The following is a 14,594-nucleotide window of genomic DNA, read 5'->3' as shown; positions in this document are numbered from 1 at the left end:
TTTTAAAAGGGGGGGAACCATATGTCAATAGGTAGCTAGTTTTCAAAGCAGGAAATGCCTTTCTATGCATTAAAGCAGTGGAAGAACCATACATAAAAGTTTTTCTTTTAATTTAATTTTATTTTTCTCAGTGTTCCAGAATTCATTGTTTATGCACCACACTCAGTGCACCATGCAATACATGCCCTCCTTAATACCCACCACCAGGCTCACCCAACTTCCCACTCCCCGCCCCTCCAAAACCCTCAGTTTGTTCCTCAGAGTTCACAGTCTCTTATGGTTCATCTCCCCCTCCGATCTCCCTCAACTCCCTTCTCCTCTCCATCTCCCCATGTCCTCCGTGTTATTCCTTATGCTCCACACATAAGTGAAACCATATGATGATTGACTCTCTGCTTGACTTCTTTCACTCAGCATAATCTCTTCCAGTCCCGTCCATGTTGATACAAAAGTTGGGTGTTCATCCTTTCTGATGGAGGCATCATACTCCATCGTGTATATGGACCACATCTGCCTTATCCATTCGTCCGTTGAAGGGCATCTCGGTTCTTTCCACAGTTTGGCGACCGTGGCCATTGCTGCTATGAACACTGGGGTACAGATGGCCCTTGTTTTTACCACATCTGTATCTTTGGGGTAAATACCCAGTAGTACATAAAAGTTTTAAACTGGGGCACCTGGGTGGCTCTGTCGGTTAAGCATGCAACACTTGATTTTGGCTCAGGTCATGATCCCAGGGTCGTGAGATTGGCCCCTGTGCAGAGTCTGCGTGACATTCTCTCTCCCTCTGCCCCTTCCCCCACTCATACTCTCTTTTCTTCTCTGTCAAATAAGTAAAATCTTAAAGGTATTAAGCTATTAAATTTGAAGAATATTTCAAAGGAAATAGGGCAGATATGGCACTTGACAGAAGAAAACGAATGTGAAAACCATTGCTAAAGCAACATGGAGACCTAACAGGACAGTAGACTGGTGCAATGAGGAGCAACAGTCCGTTGGTCCGTATTTCAGCAAACATACCAAGACCGTCCAAGCTCACTAGAAATCTAAGAAGTGTTAGAGTGGTGACGGAGTAACAGTTGTCACCTGTCAGACCAGACGGAGAAGGATAGAAGTAGGGGACCCTCAGCGCCGCCACGGGCGCGTCAGCAAACTAACGCAAACTGCTCGTAGAAATGTGGATTGTACAACTTTCCTCAAAGCTATCTGGTGATGCTTAGTTACAACTTTTCCAGTCTTAAACCCTATAATTAAAAATAATTCCATGTCTAAGACTCTGTCATATGAAATTAGAGATGTAGAAAAGGCACTTACAGAGATGGAATATTGTACAAGTGTTTAAAATAATGTCTTCACTCTACGGTCTGTAGAGATTGAACGCACAGCCTAATTACATGGCTGTTCTGCATCCGTTATCAGTCCGGTTATATGCATAGACAAACACTGGAGAAAATGCAGTAATTCTGACAATGTTCATAATTATGGATTGGAATAATGGTGAATGTCATTTTTTTCTTGATCCCTATTTCTGTTTCCTGAAATGTCTACATTAGACAGTATGATCTAGTCTGTTATTAGTCAATGAAATTAAAAAACTTCAAATTAACAAAATTGTATTATAAAACAACCGTTTTCAGTGGTTAAAAAAAAAGTGGAGTTTCTAATACACGGGCCCATTGTTGTGGTAAACAAAGCACAGAGTTGGGATGGGAGAATGAAGGCATATAATCAGAATCACAGCCATTAGCCTTCAGGAGGAAAAACTCATGGAGGCCTCTGAAGGGCTCACGCCCACCCATATGTCCCACGTGGCCCCCGCCCCCTCCAGCGTGTCAGTCACCTTATATCCAATGATTATGCTGAAAACTCCCACTTTAGATGAAAGTCTAAATTGAATTTATAATCAGGAAAAATTGAAAATAATTTTTAAAACCCTTTCTAAATAAATTCATGACTGGTCCTTGAGTCTGTGGCAGGGGTGGGCTGACACGTGAGCTCGGCCAGGAAGAGGAGGAGGTCACTGGTCACATTCTCAGAAAAGGGCTGCACCAGTGGCCAAATAGAATCTTGCCGAGTTTGTTTGTTTTAACACCTGTTAAACCTGTTGTTGCGGGTTTCTGAGGTGTGCAGCGTGTTGAGTCCACATCTCTGTATGTCTTGGGCTGTGCTCCCCGTAAGTGTAGTGTTAGAGCTCCTCTGAATTGTAACTTGGAACCCAGTGCAGGGCTTGAACTCACAACCCGGAGATCAAGCTCTGAGCTGAGATCAAGAATCAGACGCTTAACTGACTGAGCCATTAAGGGCCCTGAATCTTCCCAAGCTCTTTTTTTTTTTTTTTAAAGACTTTATTTATTTGAGAGAGAGAGAGTGAGAAAGGGAGCACCAGCGGAGAGGGAGGGAGAGGCAGGCCCCCCGCTGAGCAAGGATCCTGATGTGGGGCTCGATCCCGGACCCTGGGATCATGACCTGAGCTGAGGGCAGACACTTAACCAGCTGAGATACCCAGGTGCCCTTTCTTTAGTCTGTTTTGAAAATTTATATTATCCTCTGGAAGTTTCCAATTCCTTAAAGTTACTTAATTTACGAACATGTAATTGTACACAGAACTGTCTAAAAATTTCTTTACAAGTGTCTTTTTACCACTACTACATCTTCTTAGTTTTCTTATTTTCTAGTTTTATTGAGAAATAATTGACCTACAGCACCGTATCAATTTAAGGCGTACGTCATGATGATCTGGCTTACGTATATTGTGAATTGATTGTTAAAGGAAGTTTGACATCGGTCCTCTCCTATAGATATAAGAAAAGAAAAATTTTTTTCCCTCTGCTGGAAGTGTTCGGAATCTACTGTCTTAACAATGGGGGGTGGGTATTAAGGAGGGCACTATTGCATGGAGCACTGGGTGTGGTGTCTAAACAATGAATCTTGGGACACTGACAAAATAAACGTTACTAATTTCTCATTTTATTATTACGGTGTGGTCATAGAATGCCGCTTACGTGATCTCTTCATGCTGCTTACTGTGCCCATCGAATGGGTCTCAGGGTTTGTTCACTTTCCGCAAATGCCATTTGGTACTAAGGTAAAGTACCTTCACAGTTAGTAGGAGAAAGAACTATATGCCCCCTTTCCACGAATAGTTGCATTAAAATCTTGAAAATCCTGGTTTATTTTATATCTTCCTAGTCTGTCTTGGATTGAGAGTGGTGAATGCCTCAGTTCTGTTTCCTTCATTTTGTCTGTGGACTGTGTGTGTGTGTGTGTGTGTGTGTGTGTGTGTCTTTGATACTGTCCTTCATTCTTTTTTTTTTTTTAAAGATTTTATTTATTTATTTGACAGAGAGAAATCACAAGTAGATGGAGAGGCAGGCAGAGAGAGAGAGGGAAGCAGGCTCCCTGCTGAGCAGAGAGCCCGATGCGGGACTCGATCCCAGGACCCTGAGATCATGACCTGAGCCGAAGGCAGCGGCTTAACCCACTGAGCCACCCAGGCGCCCCGATACTGTCCTTCATTCTTAAGTCGATTGATTGACCCATTCAGCAGATGCTTGTGGGAAGTCTCCTGTTGGGCCAGTATGGATATAGCTGTAAATAACAGGTTAAGTGTCTTGCTCTCACAGAATTTATATTCTAGTGCAGAGCATAGGGGAAAGAGAGACATTAAATACAAAGATCCTAATCTCAGATAATCTCAGCCAATATATTTAGTTCCATGACAAAACATAGAACAGGATACTACAACAGAGGACACACAGGGTGGGTACTAGACACCTTTAAACAGAGAGTGAAGGGAAGATGGAGAGGAAGTGACATTCAGGCTCTCCCCTCGATCACGAGATGCTTCTCACTGTGCAAGCTCTGGGTACAGTGCTCGCCAGGGGAGGCAATGACCGGTTCTAGGACCCCGACTTGAGGCATGCTTGAGTAGAGCTGGGAAGCATGGGGAGCGTGGTAGGAGGTGAAGCTGAAGATGTCAGCGGAGACCAGCTCTGTGGGACATCACAGGCTTGTGTTGGGACACAGGTGCAGCGGAAAGTGGCTGAGATGGTCTAATGGTGACACCAACCCTCCCACTGTGTCTCTGTTGCTATGTACCCGTCCCACAAAGTGCTCATGTTTGGCATCTTACCCCCCAGGCCCCAGCTTGTTCAATGCTCTGAAGCCCCCGGGTGTTGCCCTGTCCATGTGGCGTATGTCCCCGTGTGCCTTCGCGCCATCAGAAAGGGAAGGGAAAGGGGAAGCACAGGTCTTTGAAGCAGTTGTAGGGACCCCCTTTACTTCAGTCCCGTTGGCCAGAAGTTAGTGACTTGGTTGGCCAGGAGCTGGTCCTGTTGCCACACATCAGTGGATGTCGGGAAACGTGGTCTTCCCTCTGGACAGCCATGTTCCCAGACGTTGAAATCGAGGGCACTCTTGCTATTAAGAAAGCATGAATTGATGCTTAGGGAGGAGCTCTTTGTCTCAGGTCCCAGCTAGATGAGGAGTGGATATAATTTTCCGTAGAAATAGTATTCGTTGGAGTGTTTTAAGTAGTGGCATGATTTGGTTTCCATGCCAACGGTATCACTGCTGCTCTGTAAGAGTGCAGGGGGCTGGAGTGGAAATGGGAAGTGGGAGGTTATTTCAGGAGTTGGAGAGACATGCCGGTGGCTTGTGCTAGGGCGGGAAGGGCTGAGGTAGTGAGAAGGGGCCAGGCACAGGTGTCGTTCCATAGGTAGAGCGACTCACTAAATCAGATTGTGGCATTTTCCTTACGATCCATTATTACCATCAGTACCTACAAACAGCATTCTTGGCCCATCCACCGTTTTTGTCTTAAACACTCCTTTTCTGATATTAATACTAAGTTCTCATTTTCATCTAATTGTTGCTACTGGAAATATCCTTGTCCATCCTTTTCCTTTTAGAAATTCTACTTTTTAGGTACCCTTCTCTTTCAAAAGAATCATAGTGTCAGATTGGTTTCTGTAAGCCAGTTGGAGAGAATTTGCCTTTTAATAGACAAATTGAATAGAATTTGTCTCTAATCCCCTGGCAATCCTTTTACAACTGGTGTTTGTTCACAGTTCAGTGATCCTATATTATTATTTTTTATTTTAAGCTGTGTCCTTTGTTTTCTCTTTTGCGATACTGATTGTTTTCTATGTTTATCTTTTAAATTAAATGATGTTATAATCCTTTTACAGATTTCTACTTTCATGAAATGTGTAGCTAAAATGATGCTTGTCTGAGTATTAGAGTCAAAAGAATAATACTGACTTTTCCTGAACACGCAATTTGGCTTGTATTTATTCTCTGATTTCACTTTCCACCTCTGTTAATCTGGCATTGTACATTCTGTCTGTTTAGAATTTCTACTGAAATGGTTATAGACCCACATGTGGTTTTCAGAAATGATTTAGAAAGATCCCAAGTACACTTCCCCAATTTCCCCCTAAATGATAACACTTTGCACAGTCATAGTACAATGTCATAAATGGGATATTGGCACTGAAAACTCACCAGTCTTCTTTGGCTTTCCCTAGTTTTACTTGTACCTATGTGTATGTGTGTGTATACGTGTTTACTGCTACACAATTTTGTCATATGTGTAGATTTGTGTATCTGCCTCCGCATTCAAGGCGGTGAACAGTTCCTCACAGCCCACACCCCCCGCCCTGTGCTGTCCCTACCTGCTACCAACCACTGATCTGTTTTTTGCTTCTAACATTTGGTCACTGTAAATACTTTTTGTAAATAGAATTGTACAGTATGTAACCTTTTGGTATTGACTTTTTTTTTTTAAAACTGGGTCTAGTATCCTTGAGATTCATTCAGGTTGTGTTTGTCAGGACTTTGCTCCTTTCTACCAGGAACACTGCAGCACCGTATGGATGTACCATAGTTTATTTAACCATTTACCTGTGAGGGACATCTTGCTGTTTGAGGTTCTTGGCTTTTACGAACAAAGCTGCTGTTAACATTGGTGGGAAGGTTTTTAGGTAAACAAAAGTTCTGATTTCCCTAGGATAAATGCCCTTGAGTACAGTTGCTGGGTCATAGAGTAATTGTGTGTTTGGTTTTATACAACACTGATGAATGGTTTCCCAGTGTGACCACCATATTTTATGTCTTACCAGCAATGTGTGAATGATTCAATTCTTCCATATCCCTACCAGCTTCAGTAGGGTTGCTATTTCCATTTTAGCCATTCTGGCAGGTGTGTAGTGCTATCCCATTGCATAATTTGTGTTCCCATGATGGCTCATCTTTTCCAGTGCTTATTTATGATCTGTATGTCTCCTTCTGTTCATGTCTCATTATGTCTTTTGCCCATATGCGCATTAGATAGCTCTTTTTGTTTGGTTGGCTTTTACTGTTGAGATTTGAGAGTTCTTTATGTATTCTAGGTGCTACTCCTTTGTGAGATCGGTTGCTTACAATTTATCTTTTCATCCTCTGTGCATGGGCTTTGGCAGAATGAAAGATTTTAATTTTGATAAAGTCCAACCCAGCGACTTTTCTTATTATGGATTGTGCTTTTGGTGTCAAGTCTAAGAACTCTTGGCCCAGGCCTAGATCACAAAGGTTTTCCGTGGTTTTGGTTTTTTTTTTTACCCCCTGAAAGTTACGTAGTTTTAAATTTTACATATTAAGTCCGTGATTTATACTGAGTAGTTTGTATATATAGAGAGACATACATATGTAGACATGTAGTATATTTTATGTAGACTTTCTGTTGTTCGTGTTGAGTGAACTCATGACCTGTCCTCAAGTTCACTTTTACTAATCTCTCATCTCTACCATCTCAGCCAGCAACTTCTTTATTTCTGCAGTTGTGGTTTTCAGTTTTGTAACTTCCATTTGGTTCTTTTCAATAACGTCTACTTCCTCATTAAGATTTTCTCATTTTCCACTTATTTCAAGAGAACATGGGATGGATTGTTGAAGGAGTTTTAAAATCCTTGTCAGATAATCCGGTGTCTGATTCACATATGTACTGGTGTCCATTAAGTGTTTTTTCTCATTCAAGTTGTGATTTCCTTAGTTCTTCAGATGATGGGTGATTTCCTGTTGTATCTGGGACATTTCGCCTAATGTATTAGTGGATGCTGTGTTCTATTTAAATCTTTTATTTTTAGGGGCAGCCATCCTGTTTAGGATTAACGTTCCAGGTCCTGGCTTATTTTTTGGGCCATGGTTCCAAATGACAGCTTCGTTTTATAGCCTTCATGATCATATTTTAGTCTGTTTGGTTTCTCTGGTGCTGCAGGGTGTCCCACTCACCCCTCCTCATGCTGCTTGAGGCATGGAAAGGGTTTTCTTGGGCCAGAATGATGGGTATCTCTCTGGAGGCGGAGATCCTCAAGCAAGAGGCTTTCTAAGCCAGGTATATCTTGTGAAGGGTTCTTCCCTAACTGAGAGGGACAAAGGGTGCTTCCCAGGTCTGATGTTTATTGAGTCCACTTATTCCAGTGGAACCGCAATGAGATCCACTTCACTCTTGACCTCAGTCTCTGAGCAGAGCTGGAGAGTCTTAAGCCCACAAGGATAGGGCTGGACCATTTGTTTGGGTTGGTCTCCCTCTTGCTGGGGCCATCCTGTTATATTCCTGTGGGAATTTCAGGTTGCCAGGGAAGGAGAGCACTTGCCTTAGCTGTTTATCATTAATGGGCTTCCAGGAGATCCCCTTTACCCATTGTGGGTTTGCCTTGTGTTGTCTGAGGAGCTCTCATTCAATACGGGGGAGGAATGAGTCTACGCATACAGCCCTCCATTGCTATTTTTAAGGGACAGAAAGCATCAGATCTGGATTATCTCCTTCCGTTGGGTGGGAGAATGTAAGATGATCTGCCTTGGTGTCATTCTCTGGCGCTGAGTCTCGAACTGGTGCTTCACCTTCCTCCTAGCACCTTTGAGAGTTCTCCTCTGGTTACCTCCTATCTTGCTTCCATGGGTGGTAGGGGTATTGGCAGACAAGCAGGGAGGAATGGGTCTATACCACGTTGTCCCAGCCAGAAGTCCATTATTATTAAACATCTCCTTGTAATCACGGAGTGTTCTTTTTCCAGAATATTTTTAGTGTTTGTGTTTGGTGGTTTTGCATCCGTATTTACAATGGCTCATTTTACTTCTCTTTCTAAAAAGTTTTTATTTACATTACCATTTATTATACTCGGAGTTTCTTCTTTTAAAGGTTTTATTTATTTATTTGCTTATTTGAGGGGCAGTGGGGGGAAGAGAGAGCATGCCAGTGGGGGGGGCTGGGCAGAGACAGAGACTCTAAAGCACACTCCTTGCTGAGCACAGGGTGACTTGGGGCTTCATCTCCTGACCATGAATGAGATCATGACCCGAACTGAAACCAAGAGTCGGTCGTTCCCCAAGGGATCCACCTACCCACCCCTACACTCTAAATTTCTTGTATTTGAGTTGTTAGTTATTATTCTGTCAGTTGTCTGGGGAACGTTGTTTTCATATTAGGGATCAAGAGACATGTTTTTCAAGCCCTTTGCAGATTTGAGAAGATCCTTCTGTCACTTTGCTCACACAATAAGAATATGGTTGAATATATAGTTCTTGGGTCACGAAATGTTAACCTCAGTGTCCTGTCATTGTTTCTCACAGTATCTGACATGGAACCTTACTCTTCCGCATGCTCTCTCAAGGGGAAACACAAGTTCCACGGTCAAGTAAATTGTAGAAACGTCTCCTCCTTCGCGCCGTTCATCTCTTGGAGTTCCAGAAAATAGAGCAGCTTCATGAAAGGTCTGACACAGCCTTCTTTTGGCAAACGTGTTCAATTTTGTTGGACCTGTGGTTTCTCAAAGGATGCGGTGATGAAGAGGGAATTTCTTTCTGCCTATTAATATTTATATTCTCAGTACTCTCAGTTAGAAGTGAAAACAAATGAAAAACAAACAAAAAACCCCCCCATGGGTTAGAGAACAGAGATCTACCTTAGTGTGGTGTCCGGAGCCGGCCGTTGGGTCATCCTGCAGTGTGGTCTTCCGTGCCACCGTCTTCATCCTGTGGGGGCCTCACCTTCATCCATGTTTCCCTCTGGCTGAAGGATGGCCTCTACAGTTTCAGGCATCAGAACTGTATTTGCGGTGGGGTGACACGGTGGCGAAAGGCCTTCTTGGTGCTAACCATTCTCTTTCTTACAAGGGAGACTTTTCTCAGAAGACTCCAGGTTGATGTTCCTTTTAAAGGTCATTGGCCCAAATAGAACCACGTATTTGTCCCCAGAAGCAGGGGAATGTGAGAAGATGGGTACCCAGCAAGGAGAGATGGGATCGTCTGCCCAGCTTAGGTCTCTTCTGATCGACCCTTGAAGCTTGACTCATTGGTCTTCCAAATCAAATCGGGTTTCTTTAAGAAAGGAGAATGGCAGGGGAGTGGTTGCTGGGTGTATCCCAAGTGGTGGCTACCCCTCCTCCTCTAAGGAAAATGGCAGGTAGAACCACCGTCTTCCTCTAAGGAAAATGGCGAGGAGAACAGATCATTGGAAATTCGTCAGATGTGTGTTCATCGATTTGTGTAGTCTGTAGAGAAGTTGGAAGACATCTTGACTATATTCCTTGTAGAGAACCTGTTTTGTTCTGCCTGATATTTATAATTTTTATTTACTTAAAAATCCTATATTGGGGGCCACCTGGGTGGCTCAGTGGGTTAAAGCCTCTGCTTTCGGCTCAGGTCATGATCTCAGGGTCCTGGGATCGAGCCCTACATCGGGCTCTCTGCTCAGCAGGGAGCCTGCTTCCTCCTCTCTCTTTCTCTCTGCCTGCCTCTCTGCTTACTTGTGATCTCTGTCTGTCAAAAAATAAATAAAATCTTTAAAAAAAAATCATATATTGGGCAGAATGGGTCTTTTTATCATTATCATTATCATTATCATTATTATTATTACTCTGCCTGGATCTTAAGAAGCTTTTCTGATATGTCAACTCAGGCCTTCTTTCCACCTGGCAGCTTTCTAGCATTCTCTAGCATTGCTTTTGCTCTTGTTTTGTTTTTCTCCTGTGCAACAGACAAATCCTTAGGTTGAACTTTGTTGTTTTTTCTTATCTTCCTTATTATTTGTCAACTCCTCTTTGCATTTATTTTCCATCCAAGTTCTGAGAACTTTTCACACCATTCTGCTGCATAGGACTCCTGACTTGTGGTGCGTATGTCCTGCTGTGTATGACCTTCAGTGTAATTTTTTTTTTTAAGATTTTATTTATTTATTTGACAGAGAGAAATCACAAGTAGGCAGAGAGGCAGGCAGAGAGAGGAGGAAGCAGGCTCCCCGCTGAGCAGAGAGTCCGATGCGGGACTCGATCCCAGGACCCTGGGATCATGACCTGAGCCGAAGGCAGCGGCTTAACCCACTGAGCCACCCAGGCGCCCCCCTTCAGTGTAATTTTAACTTTGCTCTTGGCTTTTGAGTTTCTTAACATTCTCTTTTCTCTTATTGAAATTCTTTCCTTTTTCTTTATTTCAACTTTTTTCTCCTCCTGGGCCTTCCTACTTCTGTTCCATTGTGACCAAATCTTCTTGGATGTTTTGAAGACTCTATTTTAAAATATCATTATTTTTTTGTGAACAGTGATTTTTTTCAGTGACTTTTCCCCCCTTAATCAGGGTAATGTTTATTTTCCTTTGTATTTTGTTATCTTTCTGAAAGCATTATGCTAACATTTTCTTTTTTTTTTCCTAATCCACATTACCCCAGCATCCTGGGATTTGTCACAGAGCGTGGAGGTAATTTAATGTGATTTTCCAACTTCTCTGAGTATGGTTTTTCCTCCTGTGGTTCAGAGGGAATGGTTGGTGGTTTCTTTCTACATCAATTCCCAGGAACATGGCCCTTCGTGGAAGTTCCTCCCAGATTTTGGCCTGTGTTCTTCTCTTATCTTCATTTCACAGTTGGTACTGACCGTCTTTCCTTTTTATTTATTTCTGCATGTATTCTTTGGGGAAATTAGCAAGAAAATCTAGTCTGACTGTGGGCCAGCACTCATATTCAGCTGGTGGGTACTCCCAAGAGGCAGTGTGCACTCAGGGAAGAACATAGGGCTTCTGAGCAAGCTTCACTCCCAGCTCTGCCTCCCACGTGCTTTGTGACCGTCAGCGCATCACTGTAGCCCTCAGAGCTTCCTGGGCTACCAGGAACAGCCACGTGACGAGGTCTCTGAGAAGACAGGATGGGATGCTACGTGTGAGGTGCATGCCACACTGTCCCACTGGCTGTGTTCAGCCCCCTCTCTCATTCTCCAGCGTTCTCCATCGAAATAGCAAGCAGAGGGTCGAACTTCTGGTCAACCAGATCTGCTCTCATGACCCAGGTTCTGCTCGTGCTGGACCCTGTTCTCACAGCCAGGGCATACTTCATAGTTAGAGTTTCCACAAGGCCTGGGGTCTTGGGATGCTCGGTGCCCTCCCAACCCCCCTCCCCCTGCCACCTCTTCTCTGCCTGGCAGGACACTCCCGATCCGTGCTCCTTCTTGAGAGGCAGCCTAGTGTGAAGTTAAGATCCCAGGCTGTCCGTAATTTCCGCGTGTGCTCCTTCTGACCTGTCAGACCACAGTCCGACTCCCTCTCCCTCTCTCTGCTTCCTTTGCCTCATCTTTAAAGTGAGGGTCATGATTTACCTGCCTCATGGGGTTAACTGAACTGTGTAAACCCTTTAGAATAGCTTCCAGCACCCAGAAGTCACCGTATCAGTGTTTGCCGTGGTGATGCTTATGATGATGACGATGGTCATGATGATGGTGATGGTGACCCTGATGGCAATGATGACGGCGGCCGTCGTTATTAGACCCGTATGGTGTGGACTGCCACATCAGGGCACGTGTCCTGCCAGCCTGATGCAGCCTTCCACTGCCACCCCTCCCCTGTCCCCTGTGCCTGTCGGGCTCCAGGGCTTGGGTCTGACTCCCCTCCTGTCTGTCCCTCCTTAGGGCGGTCCCCTTCTCTGCGCCCAGCTGTGTTCACGCAGCACTGTGGCATATGAAGGGTGGAGACTTCGGAGTCCCTGTCTTTGGAGACATTGAGTGAGAGACAAGCCCACCGTTCAGGCGCATTGAGACATTTATCTGTCTAAAGTCACAGGACCTGGCTGAGCCTTCAAGGTCATGCTTCTGTTCAGAATCTTTCAAAGACTCCACTTCTCCCTCGGGACAGAGTCTGAATTCCAGACGCTGTTCCATCTGCCCTGCTTTCCTCGTCAGCCCAGGCCCCGGCACCCCCCTCACCAGCCTACCCAGCAAGCCTCCAAAATTACCCACGGTCCTGACCATACCACACTTCCACGCACCTCCACGCCTTCCCACTGGCACACACCTTTGCCAGCACAGCCCCTCCCTCCCTGCCCCCCTCCTGAGACCCCAGGAAACCCTTGTGCCCCCGGCCCTGTGGCAAAGCCTCTGCCTCAGTCAGTCCTCACTGAGGAAGCCCATCTGTGTTCCTGCCCCCAGCACCCTACCCCCATGTCCTTACAGTGGCCTATGTCACTTACGTAACAGCCCACGGGCCACCCTGCCTGAAACCAGCGTTTTTATTGTGGTAACAGGATGCTGAATAAGCACCACTTGTGACATCAACAAAGTACCACTTTATTTTTGTCTCCTTTTGCCCCTTGCAAACATATCTGGTGACAGCCATGTCCCTCTGCTCCTAGAAGAAAACCCTGGTGGTCCTGTGACTTTTTTTTTTTGTCCACAAGACTGTTAAGTATTAAATATTTCACTCATACAGGAAAGGACAGAACAAACATACCAGGGTGTTGTGTAACAAGTCACCCATATTGAACAAACAGTAATATTTGCTTCAGAATTTAAGACATTAAATATTAGAGACTTGGCTTCTCTTATGTCAAAGTGGCTTTTTATCTTCCCATATTTTTGTACTTTTGCTATGCGCATATGTTCTGTAAACAGTACTCTGGTTTTGCAGCTTTTTGTAAATGGTACCAATGGGAGGGGACACCTGGCTGGCTTAGTCAGGTGCGTGCAATGCAGACTCAGGGTCGTGAGTTTGAGCCCCACGTTAGGTGTAGAGACTTCTAGAGAAACAACAAGAAACCTTAAAAAAGGCGGGGGGCATCAACAGGAAGTGATACCTGCAGTCCCCTTAAATCGATGTGGCCTTGGAATCAAGACTTCCTTTCCAGGCCACCGGATTCCCACACGCTGTGTGTCTACGACAGCTTCTCCTCTGGAAGTCCCATCCAGATGGAGGAACACGGCAACTAGCTGGGTGTTTATTTTTACTCAGGAGGCTTTTTGTGATTTATCCATGTTGCTATGTGTCGATTAAGATTATGTTAAATGCCGAAGGGTAGTCTGTTGTACTGTCACTGATAGACTCCATGACTTGCTGTTGGTCATTCACGATCATCTGCAAGTCTTTGTGCTGTTGTCGCAATCACCGTGAGTCTGTGCCTCAGTATCTCCAGGGTGGACCCTTGGAGAGCGAACGGCCCTGGCGTGGGCCTTGCACATCTTGATCCATGAGCTCATCCTTTGCCAAGATGCAGAGCATGAAATGTATTTTGTGCTCATTTTAGTTTGTCCTGCCTTTAGCCCTGGAGAGGGTGACCCCTGCCCCCTTGGGCATCAGCCGTTGGTTTTCCTCTTCGGTGATTTGCCTGTTCCTGTTCTTTGCCAAGGTTTTGATTGGATGGTGCACCTTCTCTCGATCTGTTTGACTCACTGTTCAACTCCTACCTCTGGGTGACTCAGGGCTTCTGGGTAACAGCAAAGGTAGAGAGAATAATTTAAGCCTAGATTGCGGCCAACTCCAGCCCAGACACCACCATCCCAGGAGAGAGAGCTGCTTCCGTCTTTCCCCAGGAGAAGCATCTAGAAGAAATGAGTAGAACAGAGTGTGGCTATGTGACTGCAGGATCTGCTGCCCCGTGGCTTACTTCTTCAGCGGGCTAAGCCAGCAGCCCTGGATGCCAGGACCGGTTAGCTTTGCTCAGGTCCTCCTCTGAGTCCTCGGGGACCTCGGAACCCCCTGTATGTAACTCAGATCATTCCCCTTCACAACATCATTCTTGCTGTCTTGCGTAAGGTGAGTGTTGAGGGGAGCTCACCAAATTCTCTCTCCTGTTACCGTTTATTTCGTGGGGTGAGCGGGTCCCCGTGCTGCCTAGAGTGGACGACGCACCCTGCGGCCTTGACCACGCATTTGACTCTTCTAGGTCGGACTCCTGCTCTTTTCTCGACCTCCTCCTTTCTACGGGCCCTGTCTGCCCGGTCTCTCTCGCTCTCGGCTGCCCTTTCCGGGAAGCTCCGACTCTTTCTGCAAGGCCTGACCGGCCTGTTCTGTTCCACTCGAATCTGCTGACTTTGCTGGCAGGTAGCCAGGTCGTTTCTCCTGACCTCCTTGCCAGAGATCTCTGCTTGATTCCGTGTTGATACTGAATAATTTACCGGACGTTTTCGAGATTAGCTGGAGACCCATCTGTATCATTGGGTTTTTCAAACCAATATTTTTTGGTTTGGTTTTATTATCTTCCCCACCTCGGAGATTATGATTTATTCATGTCCACTCTTTGACATACTTCTCTTCCACTTCTTTTTAACATTCCTGTGTATTTTTTTCTTGGATCTGTCTTT

At 45.0% G+C, this 14,594-nt stretch overlaps 1 protein-coding gene across 7 annotated transcripts in view; it reads left to right on the top strand.

Annotated features, from left to right (window-relative positions):
* CALN1 (calneuron 1) overlaps positions 1-14,594 on the top strand; it is a 492,584-nt gene that overhangs the window by 333,413 nt on the left and 144,577 nt on the right. The gene's annotated exons all lie outside the window — the stretch shown is intronic.

This window comes from Mustela erminea, chromosome 20 (assembly GCF_009829155.1).
Source record: "Mustela erminea isolate mMusErm1 chromosome 20, mMusErm1.Pri, whole genome shotgun sequence".
Taxonomy (NCBI): domain Eukaryota; kingdom Metazoa; phylum Chordata; class Mammalia; order Carnivora; family Mustelidae; genus Mustela; species Mustela erminea.
The sequence above is the reverse complement of the archived record's forward strand: the minus strand, read 5'-3'. Positions and strand labels throughout refer to the sequence as shown.